Raw genomic sequence first — 23,956 nt, 5'->3', positions numbered from 1 at the left:
TAAGAAGAAATCTGGAACATTTACATTTCTTCTCACCCTTGAGTGGTGTCATTATATTGTGTAAGCTGGTGTGGCTGAGGGAGACTGAGCATCCTCACAATTTCATCTGCTAGAGTATTTTCCAAGCTAAGAAAAAAGGAGAGAATTAACAGTTCTCCAGGGGCCACAGCCTTCAAGCAGGGTAGGGCCATATACTGTCTGGATTATGGCCTGCAGACAGGTACAGCTGTAGCTGTTTGTTAACCCCTCCTTTAAGCAGGGCCACACACCATCTATGGGGCTCGGTTGGGGAGTGCCTGAGGAGTGCAGGCCTCCTGGTTTAAACAGGAGTACTACTGCCTTCCTCGGGGTGGAGTGGCAGTGGGGACATGGGCCCACCCAACTCCATCGCATCAAAGCTCAGTGCCTAACCATGACAGAGTAGTCTCCCGCTGGGGGTCTGCCCACAATATGCTAACTTTGTTTCAGGCCAGCTCTCAATCAGAGGGTATGTCTAGACTGCATTTAAATATCCCGTGCCTAGTTTGCATAAAAATGGCCACCGCGTTTTGCCGATTCAGCACTTTGTCGGCAAAAAGTGGCAGTCTAGAGGGGGATCTGTTGAGAAAGAAAGCCTTTTTTGACAGATCCTGTAAACCTTCTTACAGGAGGCATAAGGGATCTGTCAAAAAAGGCTTTCTTTCACAACAGATCCCCTCTAGATTGCCACTTTTTGCTGACAAAGTGCTGAGTCGGCAAAACACAGTGAACACTGTCATGCAAATTAGGCGTGGGATATTTAAATCCCTGCCTCATTTACAATGCCGACCTGCCTAATCTGCATCCCTCTGCTGACAGAGGGATGCAGTTGTCCAAGTCAGACACAGGACTCACGAATTTGTCAGACCGCTCTGTTTATTGACAAATCTGCTCTGCTAATACACCCAGAAAATGTGAGTACCGTACAAGGCTCAAACCCCTTGATTTATACAGGCAAAAGAAAGCAAAATTAACAAGATTACAAAAGGGCAAAACGCACATGATTCCCATGAGATTAGTCACGTATCTTCATTTCCATATCAAGCCTCAACAATTTCCTGTCCATATCTCCCTGGTTATCTCAATTACTTTCTGCCTAACACCTAATGTTCCTTTTCCTGTAATCCCAGACACACCTGGATCCACTCTGATCCTTCCTGCATACCTACAAACAACATTAACATAATCTTCTCTTTCCTGTTCAGGAACAAACATTATTTCTTGAACTTATTCTATTATTACAGTATAATTCATCTTTCTCTTACAACCTAATTCTTTCTACTTTCACACAGTCTAGACATACCCAGACTGTTGCCTGGTTTCCCTGGCCTACTTCTTACACTTCCACTTCGTACCTGTGTCTAGGGATTATTCCTTATCTCCCCAGGATTCAGTGCTAAGGGTAGCAATAGAAGCACTTCAGAATTGGGCATGGCAGGGATCTCTAGAAGGTCAGGCTGGTCCCTGGGGTAGCAGAAGTTCTCTTGGCTTCCCACTGCAGTAGCATTGAAGAAGAGTCTGTCTCCTTCAGCACCTGTGCTGCTGGGACAGTCCTTTTATATTTCTCCTTCCTGTCCTGCCCCACTGCTTTTGGAATGATGTATGGGGCATGATCCTCCTGCTCTGCCCACTAGGAGGAGGGGAGGATTGAAGGGGGCATTAAAGACACTAAAAAATTAAAAAATCAAGCCAACTATTTATGGCGACATCAATTTAAAGGAGCTCCTGACAGAAAATTCTGGACAGAAAATTCTGGATAGAATCTTGTTTCCCTCAATGGCAAAACTCCTATGATTTATTCTCTGGGCATTCCCCTCTCCTCCAGTTTTCTTTTATTGTTGTTTATGCCTTTTAGTGCTTTCTTATGTTTTACAGTGTGTCTGTCCTGTAAATGGATGGCTGAGAGGCAGGTGAATTCTGAGTAAGAATTAATTTGTGCTGTCCTGTGCTCAAAATTAATTCTCACCTGACTCTCTCTATCTTAGCATATCATTTCAAAGAAGTAAGGTCAAAGAATTGAACTCCGTGAGTCAAACTCTCAGGTACTATTAATTAAAAATAAAAATAAAGTCTCCCTCAGATCACAAGAGAAATGTATTATTAAAAGTTTCTGCCTTATACCACCATCAATTAGAGATGGTAGAGAAACTAGGAGCATAGTGATATGGGATCAGTATCATGCTTTCATAAATCATCAAGATAATGTGAAACTATACAAAACTTTCAAATACATTTGGAAGTCTAGTTCATTGAAATGGGCCTTTTATTTCCTAATCCTATGACTTCCCCACTACAGAGATGTGAATTAAAGAGCATACCAAGGAGTTGTACTTCAGCTGTTCCTGTGTGGATGCTGGTGGCATGAACTTAAAGATACCTAGTTTGTGTTAACATAATTTTCTTTCAAATATGACTCTGTTAAGGTGAACAAGGTACCTTTTAGTTCAGGAGTAGGAAAGAAGCCAGAGGCAGTTCACCAGGGTTAGCCCCTGGCAAGCCACTGGTGCTTTATTTACTTGTGCATCTGTAGGTACAGCCCCAATGGCCACAGTTCACCATGCACGGCCAACAGGAGATACGAGAAATGGCAGGAACAGTTATCCTCAGCTGTACCTGTGGATGTGCAGGTAAATAAAACATTGATGGCTCACCAAGGGCTAACCCTGGCAAACAGTGTCTGGCCTGCTGGGTGCTTATTGTCCACCCGTTTGTTCTGTGTGGATTCTGCTGGCACATACCAAGTTAGCACGCTATTGTAGTATTGTGTGCTCTTCAGTATTCACCCCCATAATCTGCACAGTATAGGCACAACTCAGGACCTGGTGGTTGGTTTATGCAGAAATAACTTTTGGAGCTAGCTATACTTCTTCATAGAATGGAGCTGAGTGAATTAGATTTCTTTGGCAATTTTGAAAAAAAAATCCGGTTGAATTCAAAGCTATATTTTTCTAAAATTTTGGTAAATCAAAATGTTTTCTTTAAAGGAAAGCCTTGTATTTTGAAATGTTTAATTTTGATTCTGAGTACTTTTTTACATTTTTCATGTTTTAAAATTAAATGTGAATGATATTGCTAAAAATCATTTTAAACTGGAAGTTAAAAGTTGTTTTCAACAGAAAAAAATGAAGGGTTTTATTTTGAAAATGTCAGAACAAAACATGTTTTATTTTTTGCAGTTTGTTTGCTTTGACATTATTTGGCAAAGATGCCATGAATTTGTGAAAGTTTTCAGTATCACTAAAAAATTTTGCCCAGTTCAGTTGAAGAGTAATTTGTATCCTCTTCAAAGTAAGAATACAAAAAAAAGGTATATTTTAACATGTAAATACTTATCCACAGATTAATGAAATAATATAAACACTTTCCAGAACTGATATTCCAGGACAGATAGTAAAAATTAACCAAATGTTCAACACTGAAAGGAATCTGTTTTCTTGTAATTATTTTAATAATCAAGAAAGAATCAAAACTTGTATATACAATTTGGAATAAAATTAAGCTTGAAAAATTTATTTTTTTTAATTTTGAAAAACATTTTTATTTTAATTTTTAGAATTGATTTATATTTGCATAGTCAGAGAATATTTTAACGAGAGATATTGAGATTCAAAATGTTAAAACATTATATCTGTTAAAACAGTAAATATCTTTACATCAAATTCTAAAGTTCTCAATCAACATTTTTCTTCCTTTTCCTATTGGTAAGTTTTTATTACTAGCTATGCAAATTGTGTAACTTATTTCAAGTCAATTTCAAAATAGCTTGTTTCGAAATTTGGTGCCTTCTACATAGCATTTATTTTGAAATAAATCACTATGTTGAAAAGTCCCTTACTCCTTGTGGAATGAGGCTTACAGGAACATCAAAATAGAGAGCCATTCTATTGGGGTGAAATAATGGGCATGCTTGAAAGATGCGGAATAGTTATTTCGGGATATCTACAGTATCTGGAAATAGCGCTTCAGTGTAGACCTAGCCTAAGCGTACACTGGAAATAAATCTAGGTTAGCATCATCATGGTCATATCCTTTACATGCTCTTAAGTGGCTACAATTGGGTTAAATATTTCCACTGGTGAAGCATTTGAGGAAAGGAAACTTCAAGTTTGGAAGGCAAAAAGATATTTAATATAAAAAGAAAAGGAGAGAAAACGAGATTTCTAGCTCTGAAGCAACAGACCCTCAATCGGATTATAGCATTGAGCTGTACTATTAGGTGCTCTAATGTTGTGCTTTTTCCACTCTCTTAATGCCTGTCATTTTTAAGTCATATTTTGTTGGAACAGCTTTTCAAAACATCTATTTTCACACAATTATTTACTACTAGCAGATGTACCTGCTGGTGACTGGATATTTAACTGAAGTAATTTTTTTAAATAAATGACAAATGTAGATGGTTTATTTCAATGATTATCTTTTTAAATACATGAAAAAAATGAAGGCTAGAGTGAGGTTCCGGGGATAAGAAGTAGTAAAGGCAAGAGGCTTAAGGTAGAAGATTGGGAAGTGTTGGGGTAGCACAAGGCATGGGGTGGGGCCTCATGTCAGGGAGAAGAAAGGGGGGCTCAAGGTGAAGAGGCATAGAAGTTAAGGCAAGTGGGAGATGCAGGACTCAAGGGGAGGGGGCAGGGAAATGGGGGAGGAGGGCATAACTGGGCTGTCCATGGCAGCAAGGGTGGTGCAGCTCTGGCGGTGGATTCTCCCAGGGGGCCAAAGTTATACCCTTGGAGAGTGGCTCCTCCAGGGAGCGGGAACCTGAGTCTGCATATTTGTTAGTTGGGGATTGAGCTCCATGGCCCGGCAATGGCCTCCATCTACTCCCCACTGGCTTGCAGCCTGTTGAGGGGGCAGCCTTTCGACTATAGCTGTCCTGCTCCCCAACCGTAAGATGCTTCGCGGGGGCTTGCTTGAGGTAATAATGGCCACCCTGTCCTGTAGACTGTAGGTGGGGAAGGCATAGAGATCTGTGGGCTCTTTCCAGCCTCCAGCTGCCCTTCCTACTGTGCAGCTGCTTTCAGGAAGTGGCACCTCACAGGCTACCCCTGGCTTCCAGTAATCCCTCCATTCTGCAGCCTAATGGGGGGGAGGGTGTTCCTGGGGCTGGCCAGGCTCCTGGGGCTGCCCCCAGTCTTCAGGAAAGCCTCCCCCATGACCTCAGGCTATCTGGGCTCTGGAAGTTGCCCCCAGCCTCCGGTGGTCCCCCTGTGGCCTGCAGGCTGTTTAGGTGGAGATGAGGTTCTGGGAGCTGCCCCTAGCCTACAGTGCCCCTCCAACAGCCTTCAGGCTGTGAGGGGAGGAGGGGTAAGATTCTAGGGGCTGTCACTTTCCAGCAACTTGCAGGCTGTTGGGGGGGACAGGCTCCAAATGCTGCCCCCAGCCTCCAGTGCCCCACCCTTATGGCCTGCAGCCTGTTGTGGAAGGAAGGCTCCAGGGGTGCCCCCGCTCTAATAGGCCCTCCATGGCCTACAGCCTGTCTGGGGTTGGGGTGAGGCTCCAGTGACTGCCCCTGGCCTCCAGTGGCCTTCCTTTGGCCTTCAGACTGTTTGGGGTAGGGGCGAGGCTCTGAGGGCTTCTCCACTCCAGGTGCCCTACTTCAGTGCCCCCATCTCCATGGCCTGCAGGATTTCTTGGCAGTGGCCAGGCTCTGGTGGCTGCCCTATCCTCCAGTGGCCCCTTCAAGGCCTGCAGGGTGTCCATGTGGTGACAGACTCTGAGTTTGGGTCAGGGAAGCTACTCACCTGATCTGGTGGCAGGCTGATGGTGGAGCCCCAGTCCGGCTTGCCATTCTTTGAGCTGAAAATGCCTCCTCTGGCCTCTCTCAGTATCATGTCCCTCCCTTCTTTGCCCCTTCTCTTTCCATGTTATGGAAAACAATCCCATTCCAGGCACTTCCCATTTTCCAGGCATGACCAAAACCTGACCTTGCTTTAGGTTAGGGTCAGAGGAAGCTGCATACCAAATTTGGTGGTCCTAGCTCTTACAATTTAGGAGTTCTTGAACAAACTGACACACCAACGCACAGACAGACAGATGTATTCAGATTATATTAGATTATTCTTTTCTAATTAAATGTAGCTTGAAGGACAGCTGAGAAACAGACAATGAAGCACTGCAACTAACTGAAATGAATATGTGCTTTCTAATTCAATAATACTAGGAATGAAATTGACTTGATTGTATTCTGACTTGAAGTCTTAGTTTCAGTTCAAATAACCCTTTTATAATAATCCCCATATTCTGAATGTGATTTGTTATAGCAGTGCAACAGAACAATTTATTTTATATAAATAAGGTATTAAAAAGCATTCAAGGATCTTGAACTAAAAGGAACATGGCCTAACAGATGTTAAATTTGTTAAAACAATATAGATATTAGAGAAGATCATGTTTATGTACATTGGAACTTCAAATAGTCAGCAGCTAATAGTTTTTTGCTTTCTTTTCCTTGACAGAAAAATAGACAGACACCGTTTCTATCTACATGTTTTCAACCATCTGCATGGGCAAATAAGTCTGGCATGATAATGTCCATAGTGGAGTCTATTAAAGAGCTTACCTAGGTTCTGCATAGCTCTGTCTTTTCTTTTCGTTCTTTTTTCTAAAATACTGTAAATTCATGGGGGATTTTCAAAGGCACAAATACAAAAAAGACAGCTGTGACCCATGAAGTTGCAGTGAGATATTGGTGCCCACTTGTTCTTTGTGCTTTTGGAAATCTTCCTCTGCAGTCACTGGAACAAAGCTTTAGCAAATGTATAGGATGCATTGTCCAAGAGATGTGCAGCTACCCTGACAGAGGTATACAGAGGTTTGCCTGTGTACCATTGCACTGACCTGATGATGGTTAGAGAATCAGGATCTGACATTAGAACAAAAAAGGGAGTAAGTGAAGAAGATAAAGTACAGTGGTGATGTGCTCTTGACTATTATTATTATTGTATTCTGTGTAGGTTCGTTGTTCCCTGAACGTGACCCTTCAAGCCCACTATCCTGCAGATTTCTGTTATTGGAGGCAGGTCTCCTTTGAAACCCAACATCTTTCACTGAGCATAAACAAATGCATTGCAAGCCCTTGTGACACTTCCTAAGTTCTGCATACATCTGCAGTGTCAAAAGAAGAACAGATTGTTACAATTTGCATTACAAAATCCAGTGTGCATGCAGAGTTGACTCTTTAAACCTCTATATACCTCTGTCAGGGTAGCTGCACATCTCTTTGACAGATCATAATACATTTTCACCTGATCACTGAAAAACACAGCAGAGGCTTAGGGCCTATTTCTCTGCCAAATTTCAAGTGACTCCTCTGACTCCAAGACTAGATATTTGCCAAAATTCACCATCATACTCTAAAGCAGCCAAGACACTGAAACATCTTTAAAAAAAGTTAGGAAATGTTTCTTAAAAAATCCTTAACATTGACAAAACTAACTTTTATAGACAAGGATCAATCATATAAACAATACTCTGTATTTACTGGATAAAATTTCTAAAAATAATTATCTGGATAAAGGATGAGGGGATTTCATCCCCAATCCCGCATTGAGCATATTGTCGGTGTAAGATCTGACATCAAAAAACACACTTTCTCCGAGAGGTATTCACTCCGGAAGCTATGTTCTTATTTCTAAAGCTTAATAAGTTATGTCTATTTTGTGTTTTCCTTTGGTTTTATTGGCTTGCCCTTACTCCATCTGTTTTACTATATTCCCCCCCCCCATTTGTGTCCCCGTTACCTCAAATAACACAATCTACTAAAAATTCCCTGTCTTTCCCTACTTTCTCCATATGCCATCAACTCAGTATACATGTTGAAAGCTGATTAGTTTGGATGAACTGAAGTGTTGTATAATAACTGGTGTTGCTAATGGAGTCTTTATATTCCCCCATTTTCCCCATTTTGGAGGATATGAAGGTAGAAAGGGACTAAGGCCATGTCTATGCTACAGATAAGATCAAAGCAGCTGCAGTCGATCTTCTGGGGTTTGAATTAGAGGGTCTAGTGAAGAGTATGAGGAGTAAGTGAAGTTGAAGGGAGAGTGTGCTTCCTTCAACTTCCCTCAGTTTGGACAGTGCCAAAATTCAAGTTAAGATACTTCTGCTCAAGCTATGCAATGAATGTGGCTGAAATTGCATATCTTAATTGAAATGTATCCCCTAGTGTAGTCCAGGGTCAAATGACTTGCTCAAGGTCAGAAAAGAAGTTTGTGGCAGAGAAAGGACTTTAACCGAGGCCTCTTGAGGCCCAGGGCAGTGCCAAAGCGAGTGAAGCATCCTTCCTGTAAAAGAAGCACACCTTTTCCCCCCTAACTTTTATATTCAGTTGATATTTTATTCTTCATAAAGTATTATTAATTACCGAGGCTCCTTCCTTCAACAACAATTTAAAAATGCCTCAAAGATATCTGAATACCTGCTGACTTCAGGTGAAGGTCCCATGGCTGTCTACATTGGAAAGGTTTAGCGCCTAAAGTGCTGTTGAGATGTGTAAGTTGCCAGAACTAATAACCTGACAAAACTGTTTTTCTGCCACCCTTTGTTGACATATCATGTCCACGTTGCTAGCTTCCCCATTGACAGACAGAGCAAAGTACTGCTGATAAGCATCCCACAGTGCCTGGCATCCTCTTCAATCGCTAAGCACTGTGGGAGCACACAACATAGTGCTGGGTATTTTGGGAAGGTGAAAAACATCCTGCAAGCCTTCTCTTTGCTTCCGAGCCCTCCCAAGGCTTCTGGCTTACTTTTGTGCCATTTGAATGGCATTCCTTGCTGCAAACTCTAGCATCTGTGTCATGGATCCCAGACTTCTCTCCCACATTGTGTTCTGCAATGCATGATGATCTATGCACATAGAACAGCTACTTATGCGCTTAATATCTGAGGAAGAAGACCCGGATGCAGATGGCAATGTGAATGACACAGAACTTTCAAATGTGTGAAGCTGCAGCTGTGTGCTGATCTGGCCCCTGAATTGCAGCACAAAGATACAGGAATGAGAGCTGCTCTTGTTAGAAAAGCGACTTGCGTTTGTTTGGTAGAAGCTGGTGACTCCCGATTGCTTCTGTTCAGTTGCAAATCAGTTTGGAGTGGAAAAGTCGACCATCAGGGCAGCACTTACGCAAGTGTGCAGAACAATAAATAGCATTTTGCTGCGTAAGACTATGACTCTGGGAAATGTGGATGACATAGCAGCTGACTGCTGAAATGGGCTTTCCAAACTTGCTAGGGAATCTATGACACATATTCCAATTGTAGCACCACCCCACATTGTCTTGGAATACATCAGTCATAAGGGGTACTTCTCTATGGTGCTTCAGGTGCTTTAGGCATTTCACAGACATAAATGCAGGGTGGTCCGGGAAGGTGCATGATGCATCCATCTTCAGGAACAGGGCCTCTACAGAAAGCTGCAGGCTGGGACTTTTTTTCTGACCAGAAAATTAGAGTGGGGATGTGGAAATGCCTATAATGATGCTAAATGATGTGGCTTACCCTTTCTAACCTTGGCTCATGAAGCCTTACATGGGGCTCCTGGACAGCAGTAAGGAGCTGTTCAATATCAGGCCAAGTGTATGCTGTGTGGTTATTAAATATGCCTTTGTCAGATTGAAAGGGAAATGGAGGTGTCTCTATGGCAGGCTGGAGCTTTTGGAGGATCATATCCCCAAAGTGGTGACTGCATGCTGTAGCTTAGATAATTTATGTGAGAGTAAGGATGAAGTGTTTGCCCATGGATGGAGTAATGGGACACAGTGCCTCAATGCACAGTTTGAACAGCCAGACACTCGTCTTGTCCGAGGAGCCCATAGGATGGCCATCAATATCAGGAATGCTCTGAGGAACCACTTTAAGAATGAGGGGAAGCCTCATCCCACTGCTTATCCTGAGCAGAGCATTCCCATGAAACCAAGGGATATTATAGCTTTCAAAGGGAAGCTGCATCACATCTGTCTTTATTGATGTCTTTCAATCATGATAATCAGTGATAAGAGATGGTCAGGGCTATTGGAAAACCTCACAATGGTGTTAGTGTCCAGCTAACCACTGCTTTGATGGGGAGTGGAGTGTTCTGAAAAAAAACATTATCTGATTGTGAAAATGAAAATGTGTGGTCATAAAGGGACAGTTACTGGATAAAGAATTTTTTATGTGCAGCCATAGAGGGCGATGTGTGGATGTAGAGGGACCATTGCTATGAAAGGAGTTGCATTTGCTGACAGAGAGGCCTTTGGTTCTGTTCACTCTGCATGTTGCTAAGACACTTCAGCATCTCATTTTGATCTTCCATGAGCTTTAGCATGTGCTCAGTCGCTTCTGTTTTGACTTGCATCTCCCTAGTTCTTCTTTGCTCCCTTTTCTTTGTTTGAAGCATTGAATGCCACAACACATCCCTGACCAGATTCTCCTTTTTCCTCTGTGATTTTTTCCTTAGTTGATGGAGTCTTTCTGTGGGGAATATGCCTGACTTCTCAAGGTCTCATCCAGAAAAGTAACCTTAACAATAGAGTGACTGTACTCTTTCTGATAAATATTGTAGCATTTTACTGACATGCAAGTCTTTGAACAAAACTGGCTACTTTTCTTGTTACCCCAGAGGCTCCACACCCTCTGATCATGGAGAGTTTTAAAGGTGAGGAAAAGGGGGAAGATAGTTGGCTGTCGGTCCTCAAGAAAATACAATCCTTGCTGTTACAGCAGGAATCCATGGAAACCATTTGTAATAATCCTATACTTGTCTACAGGCTACCATTATTCTGGCTGACATATCCCTGCTGAAGGTTAACGGGCAAACCCAGGCTCAAATTCTGCATGCAACTGTGTGCGTGGGGCGGTACCCCCTCCTTATGCAGCCAGGCTCTGTACTGCCTTGGTTCCAGCAGCACAGTTTGAGGAATGATTTGGGAGAGTGTCGTATCACGGTGGTTGGGAAATGGCAGCCCTGCCACAGAATCTTTGTGAGAAAATTAATAAGTACCTCAGGCAAAGCTTTGACACACTCCCCCAGCAAGATTCTGCTGGTAACTTTGTGTACATTTATGCTCTGTTTGGACATAACACAGACTCAGGCAGGGCTTAGCCAGCTCATAGAAAGACATCTCTGGTCACCCCACACCATCGCCACTCTAGCTGCAAGAGCAACTTGCCATGCCATCCCCACCACACTGCAATATATAGCAACTTACCACCCTGCATGACTGCTGCCCCCACTCCTCTAGTTGCACTTGAGCAACTTTCTATCCCACATGGCGACTGCCTGCACTACACTCTCCCGCACCCCCCAAGGCACAGCAACTGACCCTGCATCTCTTCCCTTGCTTCATGCTCCATGTACAGTTGGTGAGAGTCCTCATAAAACTTGGGACTTGAAAACAATTCCTTGCTGCCTGGTGCACAGGTTGTCACCAGACTGCGCTCTTCCTCCTCATCCACTACCATCTCTTCATTAGTGGCTGCTGTCTCTGGGATAACTCCGCCAGGTCACAATTATTTACACTGGGCTTGATGATAATAAATAAAAGTGATTTTATTAAGTGCAAACAGTAGGATGTAAGTGGTTATCAGTGAGAACAGGCAGACCAAAGTAGATGATAAACTTAAAATAACAGAAAACACGTTACTAATTCTAACACTAAAACCTCAGTACAAACTTATTACAAACTCATCCTAAAACTGTTCTTGTTCTATCTAAGCCTTCAAAATAGGGAAATTCCTTTGCTCTGGCATCTTTGGACCATCCTCCTGGGTGTGGCATGCCAGCCAAAGACAAACTCCTAGCTTCCTATTGTTTTATAGATACCACCTTTCCATGGACAATTACTTGGTCTACCTCTACCAGTTGGGGTGGACACATGACTTCCTAAGACCAACCACTACTAAGACTTAAAAGACAAAAGACGCTGTTTAAAGGGGTGATTACCTCCACATTGAGGCATCCCAGTACCGGAAACACCCTTGATGGCTTTCGTTCACACATTTGAATACATAAAGCATTCCATTCTCTACATGTCTAATTTTACACACAAGGACGATATGTACACCAAAATATGATATATAGACCCTGCAGATTACAACATTAAGATTGATAGGTTACATGCATGTCCCAAGCATCTTTGAATTCTGCATATTTGTGTCCATAAATCCATTTGGCAAAGCATAGGGAGAGGGAAGGTTCCGTCACACAGCCCATGTCCAAAAGTTCAGGGAAAGGCCTCAGAACATGCCATAGAAGTCTTGGACTTCCAGCATACTTTAAGCCTATTTAAAATATATCAATATCTGTGAAATATCCATGAAGTGTCGTTTATTTTAAATATATTGGAATGTGTCTTCTGTTACTGCAGATTAGTCAGAAAATTTTGAAATAGACTTACTGTAAAAGAGATGTCTATTTCTTCTTGATCATGCTCAAGCTGCAAATACCATGGAAGCGTTTTTATTGGGGTATTTTGTTACCTTTGCCACCTCCTGAGATCAATAATATCCAGATGTGCCAAAATATTTTCAATTATAGGGAGGAAAATAAAGTAAATGAATCTTTCAACCCTAAGTAAATGAACAAGAAGACGAATCCCATGAGTTCATACAATCTTCAATTACCAGGTGTGGTCAGTGGTCTGGGCATTGGTTAATAGGACTTTGATTTTTAATATAATTATATTTTCTTTAGAATGTCAGCATTTATTTTGTCAACATTAGAACCCACCTGAAAATATTCATTATATCTTCTGAACAGTACACATATTTAAGTTGTGTTAAAGACTCATCTAAATATGCTCTCTGTTTAAATTAGGGTTTGAACGCTAAAGAAAATCAGGTTTATGAATTGGTTGTGTCAGTCTCATCAGCTGTTCCTGAAAGATGTTTGCCTCAAATGACAATAACCTTAAGACATTAGCTCTCCTCACAAGATTTCAACTGAATCTGAATTGGAACTTGCCCATTAGGTTTAGGATCCAACCCAGACACAAAATCATAGGAGTGTTTGACTCCTGGATTTCTTCTTCTCATTCCTTAATCTTTTTTCATTCCTTTTACTTAATTTTTGTCCTGCAATCAGAATATGAACTCCTTTTCAAAGAACATCACTGGCATGCCCAATCCTCAATTTACTTAGAAAAAACTAGTTTGTTTTTTACTGCACATTTTACTCATCAAAGAGTTTAAATCAACCCTGTAAAATCATCATGAAGATGAACCAACCAAGACACAAAATCTACTTGTTTGTTATACTAATTGGAAAGCTAAACCTATTTCAATCATCTGTTGAAACAAGTTATACATCCCGGGCAAGTGGGAGTTTAAAAATTTGCTAAGAGGGAACATTTTTGCACGATTTGAAAAAAAAATTAATGAAACACAAAACAAAAGAAAAACCACACCGATTTTTACAAAACAAACAAAATAACATTTTCTTTTTTCAGCCAACCTAATTTTTTTAGTAGAAGTGTTATTAACTTAAATGTTGTGCGGTTACCTCAGTTTTCATTTTACCTTGCATGATCTCTTCATTTTACCTAGCATGAGATTCATGCTAAAATTTAACACTTTACGCGTGGGTCTCAACAAACACTCTAGTTATCTTACCCATTACAAAGATAGGTTCCCCAATTATCACCTCTAATATCATTAGCTCACAGACACTTACCTCCCTCCCCCCCTCCCCCCCCCGCATCCCCCTTCTGTTCTGAAATTTGATTTGTCCTTTTCATATGTGTTCATTTTTTTAAATTGTATCCTTTGGTATATATGGTTGTGACTATTTTCTTCCACTGTTTGATCTGAGGAAGTGGGTCTGGCCCACGAAAGCTCATAATCTAATAAACCATCTTGTTAGTCTTTAAAGTGCTACATAGTCCTGTATTTTGCTTGATCTCTTAAAGACATTGCTAAACGAAAATTGCATTTGAAAAAAAAAAAGATGTATATTCACTAAATATCAACTAATGTCAATATAACTAGAGGTTAACATAACAAAGTGCAGTACCAATCAACTGAAGGTTTCCACTGTAAAAGAACTAAAATATATATTCTGATATCCAGCTACATAAAAAGCCTGGTATTATCGTTTTTATTCTGAATATAGTTTTGGCAAGGATGCAGCTATCTTTAATGGAATCCAAAAATGTCATTTTGTTAGCTCAGTACATCCATTTACCATCATACTTTTTAGTTTAAAGATTTTGTAAGGAAGTAGCTAAGTTTAAATATATACATATTTGCAGGAGTGTTTTTTTTTCCCCCAACACAGTACTTAATAGTTGCATAGATTGGCAGGAAAATAAATATTTTCTGAATGGGCACCAATACAAATTAGCTACAAATTTTTAAATAAACTAGTCCAAAGCTCTGAATTATTTCCCTTTTCCCCACCCCCAATTAAATATTTTAAATCTTGCTCCAGAACAGGTCAGGCATTCTAGTCAAGAAGATGCATTGTATGATTAGAAATGTTTTTATTCATGTTACAGTTCTCTTGCTGAGTAAATATTGATCAGACTTTGCAATACCCTGAGGCTGAATTCATTGCATTCGAGAAAGGAGAACAAAACTGCCTCAGGCTACTGTGTCTTCTCAGGAAAATGCAATGAACAAAAACGTGCATGTAGTTATAAATTCATAAGAGCTGATGATGCAGAAAGATTATTTATGAGCAAGTTGTTTCAATTTGATAAATTATTTCATGCTAGAGCATTGCTGGAGAGGGCAAATACAACTCCTTTTAAAGTCTCTGGAAGGCTTTGCACTGACTTCAGTGAAATTTGTACTACCTCTTTCCCCTACCTTTTTAAGAAATTTAAGTAGTGTTGAATCACTTAATTACCTTATTTTACATTGGTGTAATTCCTCTGAAACCAATGGCTAAACAGGCACACAAGTCTTCATGACTTAGGGTATGTCTACACTGCATGCTTGTTTCGAAATAAGCTATTCCAGAAGAAATATTCCAAAATAGCTTATTTCGAAATAGCATGTCTATACTATAGGGAAGCTTCAAAATTAGTCTGAGGCAGGCTTCTCTAATGTAGATGCACTACCTCAATTTAGAGCCCCAAGAGGCACTGAGGAGTAATTAGTTTGAATGGCCCTAGAGAGGAGCTATTTCAAAATCGCATCAGTGGAGTGTTCACACTACAGCTATTTTAAAATAGCTATATTGGAATAGGTATTATTCCTTGTGGAATGAGGTTTACAGAAGTTGGAACAAGTCATCAGTTATTTCAAAATTATTTTGAGATAGCGGAATTGTTGTGTAGATGCACACATTGTTATTTCGGAATAACGGTTGTTATTCCGAAATAACGCCACTGCGTAGATACACCCTTGGAGAATCAGACTCCATAGCTTAAGAAACTTGATATATGTGTATTCCTAATAAAGGAAGCAGCAGGTCAGATTCTGATCCCAGTTGCAGTGGTGTAATTCCATATTAATTTACAAAACTGTAAATGAGATCAAAATTTGGCCCACTTTTAATAATTAAAAGAGACATGACACAAGAAGCCATTCTGTACTCTCCGAACCAAATTCTCCTTTCACATTAACTGATATTACATCAATAATATTCCATTGATTTCAGGGGAGCTAGTCTTGATTTAACTGTGTAACAAAAAAATCAGGTGCATAATTTGGAGCTGTGAAGCTCCTGAGTTGTTTCTTTTTTTCTCTTTTTCTTTTCTCCTTTTCTCTCTTTTTCTCTTTCCTCCCTTTTTCTCTTTTTTTCTCTCTATTTTTCTTTTATTTATTTGTATTCAAAATTTAGAACTGGTCTATAATTTCCCATCAAAAGTATTGTTTCTTGTAGTTTTTTTTTTTTTTTTGATTAACCTGAAAATAGCTTTTAATCTAAATAGACGTTTTTGGTTTTAGCAAAAGAAAACAAAAACTCCTTTTTCACAAGCATAAACTTAATTTTTTATTTCAGCAAACTAGCATCCTCCCAACTCTGCCCGGCCCAGTTGTTTGGTTTTCAGTTGCTGAAAGCTGAAAAATGGTTAGGTGATGTGAAATGTAAAGTGAAGCAAAAAGAATCTGGCAGATTTTCATTTTTGCAAAGTTTTCATGGGACAGAACTATAACTTCTCAACCTACTCAAAAAGAAATAACTTGAAATGTTTTCTGCATTGACAAGTATATCATGTGCCCTTCATGTGCCTTCCCTAGAGTATCACAGCACTCCCACAGTCTGCATGCGTTTACCCCTGCTTCAGGGCACAGGAGCTGGAGGAAATTGCCTTGGGGTACTATGAAGAAGCCAAGGGGATTGAGAGAGCTAAGACATAATTTCCTAGTTTTAGTATTTTTCACTTTTAAATGCTAAGGAGAGATTATGCATGTCACAGCTGCAGTCTATTTAGGCAGCAGGCCAAGCTGTGCTACAGTATCTGAAACTTTGTTTTATCATCATTTTAGTGTGTTCCTTGCAGAAAAATAAATCAAAGCTTCAGATTCTGCACAGTTTAGCCAGCTGTCTAAATAATAACAAAGTAAAATAAAAGTTATGTACCTTTGGTGTAGTTCACAAATGGGGAAATTATACAGGGCCTCCATGCTTGTACATCATTGATTTATGCAACTTATCAAAGTTATTGTCTCAAAAACTTGCATCTCTCTGCCACGCCATGGCTGCAGACCTCCCCAGTGGTCCAGGTGGCTGGGAAGGCAAGCTGCTGCGCCATGGCCGCAGCCTTTCCAGGTAGCCGGAGACCAGTGCTGCTGTCCCACAGCTCCAGCCTTCCCCAGTGGCTAGAACATGTAGGCAGTTTTGGGACGGAAATGCCTTGCTTTGTCTACATTACCAACCCCCTATGTGCATCCACCTTAAAATTGCTGCTTCTAGGTTGTATTTTCCTTGTTTGTTATTGAGAAGGTCATTCAGGATAGTATCAAAAATCTTACTAAAGTCGAGATTTACCACATCTACTGCTTTTCTCTATCTGCAAGGATTGTTACCCTATCAAAGAAAGCTATAAGGTTGGTTGGACATCTGTTCATAACAAATCCATCCTGACTGTTACTTATCACCATCTTCTAGATGCTTGTAAATTGACTACTGGTCAGGCATTTGCCCTACATATAGGGCAAAAATATGCAACTTGAAGAGGATACAATTTAATTAAACTAGATTGTCCATGGCCGAATCATAGAAAAATATTCCTAAAAAGAGAATAAAAACCCTTGGAAGAAATCCTGAAATATGTGATGTGTTCTAAACACACTGCAAGGGTTATGGCAATGTGCAATATACTGTTGCCAAAATAATGCCCTAAATTTCTGCACTATTCTTCCTTGAGAGAGAATATTTACTCATATAAAAATAGAAAACTCTCACAAAGCAAACTTCTCTCTTTTGGTGGATCTTTCCTTCCTAGCAACTTCTTTTGGAATATTCTGTGGGGACTAGACTCCATGACAGGGGTGTGCAATAATTTTTGGTGGAAGGCCACTCCAGGATTTTGGAAAGTGGTCAAGGATGCACTTTTCGGTGGAGGAGGTTCTGGGTGTAGGATGGTGGTTGGGTACAGAAGGGTGCATGAGATAAGGGACTATGGTGCAGGAGATGGTGTCAGGTCTGAGAGGAAGTTTGGGAGAAGGAGGGGTTGTGACCTGGGTCAGGGGATAGGGTTGTAGGATCAGGGTGGGAGTATAGGTGCAGGAGAGGATTCTGGCCTGGGGGAGGGATGTAGGAAGGGGTACAGAGTCTGGGAGGGAGTTGTGACCTGGGGTGGGGGGTGCAAAGATTTTGGATGATGACCTGAGGGAGGATGCTGGGGTACGTCTACACTACAGCTGTAATTCGAACTAAGCTAATTCGAACTAACGCGTCTAGAACTAAAAACTAGTTCGAATTAGCGTTTTGCTAATTCGAACTAGCATGTCCACATTAAGTGGACCCTGAACCGGGCTTACGGATGGCCGGAAGCAGTGCCGGCAGGGCATCAGAGGAGGACTTAGAGTGTGGAGATGCTGTCTCAGGCTAGCCGAGGGCTGTGCTTAAAGGGTCCCGACCCCCACCCCGGACAGACAGTTCTCAGGGGTGCCCCACTTGCAAAGCAGTCCTGGCTTGGAGTGCCCGGAGTACCCACACTGGGCACATCACACCACTCGGACATCAGCCTGGCTACACTTGCCGCAGGCTGCCATCTGGGGAGAGGGGACAATTGGGGGGCTGCAGGAGAGCTTCCACACCCAGAACCCACAGAGCCAGCCCAGTCCTCCCCATCAGGGGCTCGTACCCCATTCCTCCCTCACCTCCTTCCACTTACCCCTCCCTAGTCCCTTTTCTTGATGTACAAAATAAAGGACAATTGTGTTCAAAAATGGAATCTGTCTGGGGGAGACTGGGAAAAGGAGGTGGGAGGTGGGAGAGGGGAAGAGAGAGGGTGGAAGAGAGGAGGGCAACTACAATGATCAGGGGTTGGGAACAGGTCCCATATGAAGAGAGGCTAAAGAGACTGGGACTTTTCAGCTTAGAAAAGAGGAGACGGAGGGGGGACAGGATAGAGGTCTCTAAAAGTAGGAGTTGGGTGGAGAGGGTGCATACAGAAAAGTTCTTCATGAGTTCCCATAAAGAAGGACTAGAGGACACCAAAGGAAAGGAATGGGTAGCAGACTTCAAACTAGTAACAGAAAGTTCTTCTTCACAAAGCAAAGAGTCAACCTGTGGAACTCCTTGCTGCAGGAGGCTGTGAAGGCTAGAACTAGAACAGAGTTTAAAGGGACGTGAGATCAAGTCATGGAGGTTGGGTCCATGGAGTGCTATTAGCCAGGGGGTAGGAGTGGTGTCCCTGCCCAAGGTTTGTGGAAGGCTGGAGAGGGATGGCATGAGACAAATGGCTTGGTCGCTGTCTTCGGTCCATCCTCTCCAGGGTCCTTAGGGTTGGCCACTGTCGGCAGACAGGCTACTGGGCTAGATGGACCTTTGGTCGGACCCAGGACGGCCATTGTAAGCTCAGGGCTCAGGGTCGGGGGTCTCCGTGGACCACCTTGATTTTCATGCACACCTGCTCCTGGGTGGCCAGGCTGGCAGCTCTCCTGCCCTAGACGGCCACTTTCCTGTGCCTAGTGCGGAGATCGTGGACAACGTCCACGATGTCCACACTAGCCCAGGCAGGTGCCCACCTCTTGCCGTCCCGGGCAAGCTCCCGGGAGCTGCCAGCCTGGTCCCAGGAAGAGAGGAAGGGCTGGGGGGCATCGGGTGGGTGGCTCGATCTGTGCCAGGTGCAGGGTCTGCTGGCTGGGTGCTGGCAGGCTTGCACCTGGCACGGGCACCGTAGCCAGCCCATGCCCCTTTAAGGGGTCCGGGGCCGGGAGGGGGGCAGATGAGTTTCCCTGGTGTTGGCCAAAGTAGCCACCAGGGAAACCTGGGGAGGGCTAGCCTCCCACTAGTTCGAATTAAGGGTCTAAACAGCCCTTAATTCGAACTAGTAAGTTCAAACTAGGCTTAATCCTCGTGGAATGAGGATATACCTAGTTTGAACTAAGCGCTCTGTTAGTTCGAATTAAGTTCGAACTAATGGAGCGCTAGTGTAGCGCCTATGAAAGTTAGTTCGAACTAACTTTGTAGTGTAGACATACCCTCGGGGTGCAGGAGGGACAATGGTGCCAGAGACAGGCTCTGGCTGGGAGACACTTACCTAAGCATCTCCCAGCATGCAGTCCTGCCACACCCCAAGACAGGCTGGGCTCCCTGCCTGCTGCAGCCCCAGACTGATTAAAACTGCAGGCTGCTCCCTCCATGTGACTCTCAGCCTGAGCAGGGAGAGGCTTGCACTGCCCCTCTTCCTCCAGGCCAATCTCTCAGTTTCTATTGGTGGTTGTTTCTGGCTAATAGGAGCTGAGTTTTGGGTTGGGGTAGGGAGATCACACAAAGCCTCCCCATCCCTCCTTAGCAGAGAGCCACACAGAGCAGCCCTGCACTGAAAACAGTGGTAGCTGTGTGCCTGAAGGTCCTGGCAGGGTAGCCCGCACGCTGGATGCAGTGGCTTGGTGGGCCAGATCCAGCCTGTGAGTCGTATCTTGCCCACCCCTGCTCCATGACCTACGAAATCAATATTTTTCCACTGATGTCTTCTCTCTGATACTGTTAAACTACTGATTGTTTTCTTTTCAGATAGCCTACTCTACTTTTCAAGGAAGATAATGTGACCGCTTCCTACAACAAGTTCAAAGTTTGTACTGTATGTAATCATCTGTTATTTTAGGTTTTTCTATACTCTTCATTTTGCTGCGTTGTTTGTGTATCATTGTCCACTGGGCTCTGGAAAAATACATTTGTGCATATCAGTATTTACCAGATTTACTTTTTAGGTTTTATTAATGGCATTCATTCCCTTTCATAGTTCCTTGCTTACATTGACAACTCAGTCCTACAATGATATACCTGTTCTTTTAGAAGCAGCTTTATAGTAGTGTACCTTGTCATGAATAAACTATTACATTGATTTAGAATTTACCAGTCTTATTTAAATCTAATTTAAAATGGGTATTAGAGACATTTAGGCGATTATTAGCTGGCGAAAATGCATGTAACTGCACCAATTTCAATGGACCTACATCAGTATACACTAGTTGATACCCTAATCACATAATGTCAGGCTGTGAGGTTGACAGTACCCTGAATTATATTACATTGGGTTGCATAGGAAACAGAGTGAAAGCCCATGCAATATTTTGAATTGTCTTTATTCAGTTTAGAATGACAGATGGTTCACTGTCATCTGTGTTTAACTGAGTAGCCCTGACCAAAAGATTTATAACAAATAAAAATCTGATGATTTTATCCTTCTTTTCTACTTCCAGAATATCCAATCAGGCTGTGATTTCCTCAGATGAATTTGTTCTTTGGAAATGTCTCAGGTAATTATTTAAAAATATTATATATTGTTTGTGAACAATTCTTTGGCCAGGTGCTGAAAGGGTTAGAATGTGATGTGTATTATGACTGGGTAGACAAGTGGCCAAGAAAGAATAGGTGAACGTGAAATCAACATGAATTTTCCCTATATCTTCCTGGTGATTGTGGAGGGTCTATGAAATCTTGACAGCGGTTTGAGTTTGCCTTGGAGGAAGACATGCCCTCTACTCTGGAGGAGAGCTCCAGTCATCTTCAGTGAGTAAAAGCAGGTATTCTCATCTATCTTGGGGAAATAGGAAACAAGACAGTGAATGTCAGAAGAAGAATCCCTCCTGAAGAACCTAGAGGGGTCAAGCCTGGAGAACATCCTGGTTGAGACTACCAATCAAGAGTGGAAAAATAGGAGAGATCATCAGAGGAAGGTGGAACCATCAATTTCAGAGGAGAGATGAAAAGGGGGATTTCCTACCTCAGAGAAGGGGGATGGCTGAGACAGGAAACATTATGGAAAAAGTGGTGACACTGTTAGGATTGAAAGCTTTATTCTTTGTTATATTTGTATTTTAGGTTTAGCAATATAGTAATGTAGTCTAATAATGTAGCAATAATATAGCAATATACATTTAATATTGTATTGAATTAAGTCCTTTTAGTTAAATGTCTATTCCTTTGCCCTAAAAGTGAGTTTAGTAAATGAGCCTAAGTGGAAGGACAGTTCTGGGTATTGTGTCTGTGTTAATAAGATTAGAAAAACGTTGAAGGCCAAAGCCTTAATTGCTTGATTTACAATGCCTCTTTGCTTTGCCCGATGCAGATCTATGTAATTTCAAAAGTCCTTGTAACATTGCTCAGGTGGGCGAGAGGAGTATGAATGTGTCGAGATAAGATGCAACGTTATATTGCTTAGAACCAGATGGCCAGAGAAGGGGGGTGAGCGAGCATGGGCAAAGGCCAGAAAACGAGGTGACCTGGCTGCAGAGAAGTCATCTATAACCATCCATGTGTACCTCCTACTCACAAGAGGATTGGCAGAGTGGCAGATTGACGAGTCTTGAAGCGTAGCAGGCACCCCTAAAGACGATTGATTACAGGATGAGCCTTGGAAGATGTTTGGGAACAATTGACATCAACAAGATAACATTCCGGTCACAGAGAAAAGGATTATAAAAGCAGGGTGCTTTGCTATGGAACTTTGGGTTCGTCTGTCACCATCCCTAGAAGAGCATCGGCTCGCGACCGACAAAGGCCCTGCTCCCCTCTGTGTTCAATCTAGCTGGCCACTAGATTGACACAGACTCTGGACTGGTAACTACGACATCATCTGACAGGATTGTGTATGCATGATGTTTTGTGTGTGTATGTGATTGAAAAGCATATGCAACTGTTGTATTCTCAATAAATGCGGCATACTGCCTTTTTCCCTATAAAAGATCTTGTGTGCTTCGTTTAAGCAGACAACAATAGCAGTATAGAAAGGAGGTCCCTGCTAGTACATCTAATGTAATCTCTGTAATATTTTAAGGACTTGATAATACTTGGACCTCTGAGCCACAGATAATAGACTAATTTTCATTTTAATACATTTGTTGTGGGTGCAGCATGAGATGCATTCAATTTAAGAATATTCACTGTCAAAATGTGTTCAAATGTGATTTATAGGGTTGCTTGTCAGTCAAGGAACAGAAACAATACCTTACAATGCGAAACACTCTTCTTTTCCCAGGACCTGAAAATCCATCCCACCATAAAGAATCAATGATAAGGTTTAATTTCAAAATATTACTGATCTATTTATTAAGGATTCTGCATGTGCTCTTGCTTTCTGCTTCTGTAAACTCTGGCATAATTCTCATCCTCCACTTTGGGAAATAGCTTAATAACTTATTGTCAATAATCACGCATTCCCTGTCCTTAAAACAAGTTTTGAATTTAATTTATTTATACAACTAGAGAGCAAAAATTCCTTATGCTCAATAGTCAGTTCATGTCATTTGCCTTCGTGTGAATATCTACATTATTATAGGATGAGTGAAGAGTTGTTGTCATATATTGTAGATGATCTAAAAGATAGTTTACCACAAATGCTGTAACTTAACATACCTTGCCTGACCCATGATGATTTTAGCAAAAATACATCTCCAGTGAGTTGCCCCTCATTTACACTGTGGATATGAGATCATAATTAAGCACACCAACTATAAGAGGAATAAAGCACAGGGCTTTTTCACTTAGTTGTCAGATAAAATAACATGCTCATTAAGCTACTGACTTGCATTTTGTGTAGTTATTTATGCAAATGCAAAGTAGCTGTAAAATGCTCCCTCTCTGCTTTGGTAGGCAATAACATCCTCTTGGCACAGGTGTAAACGATTGCACAAAGTGAAAGATGGAGAATTAAGCCCACTAATTTACAAAGCAGAACTTTGCAGGTTGGAAACATGGGGACAGTTTCAGAGGAGCTCAGTAGTTCCTATTGTGACACATATCGCCAGATTCTCAAAGTATACATGCGCTGAACTCTTCTGAAAATGTGGCCCACACAGTGTGTAGCTTTGGATTTGCATTTCTGACATCCTTTCCACTGGTTTCTGCAAAAGCCACTCGGTGCTCAAAGGGAACTGCAAGGCAAAACCGAGCAAAACCGTAAGATTTTCCAGGAACTCCACATATGTGTCCAAAACTAATTTTGCATTAACCTATCCTTCTTTTAAATTGGACATCTTTCTCACTGGATTTATGCACCTCACAAGTCCTCCAATCTCTCAGTTAACAAGCTGAGTGTAGGTGGTAAGTTTGGCTTTTTGGAAGAGGTATGTCCAGACGTAGTGATGTGGAAGAGCATGTGTTTACACTGCAAAGAATAATACACAGCACTGAGCTCAGGACCATTGTCTCAGGCTTGCAGGGCTAAAAATAACATAGTAAACATTCCTGTTTGGGCTGTAGCCCCTGCCCTGAAAACTGGTGGGACGAAAAGTCTCATAATCAAAGCTGCATCTTGATACCTCATGAAACCTGAGACTCAACATCATGGATTGTTGTTTGTAGCACAGACATACCCTAAGGACACATTTACATTAT

At 41.8% G+C, this 23,956-nt stretch overlaps 1 long non-coding RNA gene across 1 annotated transcript in view; it reads left to right on the top strand.

The window, feature by feature from the left end:
* Positions 1-23,956, top strand: part of LOC112547677 (uncharacterized) — a 336,526-nt gene that overhangs the window by 288,193 nt on the left and 24,377 nt on the right. The window contains exon 4 of the long non-coding RNA XR_012906383.2: positions 20,821-20,877. This is a non-coding gene — a long non-coding RNA (uncharacterized LOC112547677). The remainder of the gene's footprint in view (positions 1-20,820; positions 20,878-23,956) is intronic.

This window comes from Pelodiscus sinensis, chromosome 10 (genome assembly GCF_052426305.1).
Source record: "Pelodiscus sinensis isolate ZL-2025 chromosome 10, ASM5242630v1, whole genome shotgun sequence".
Lineage (NCBI taxonomy): Eukaryota > Metazoa > Chordata > Testudines > Trionychidae > Pelodiscus > Pelodiscus sinensis.
The sequence above is the reverse complement of the archived record's forward strand: the minus strand, read 5'-3'. Positions and strand labels throughout refer to the sequence as shown.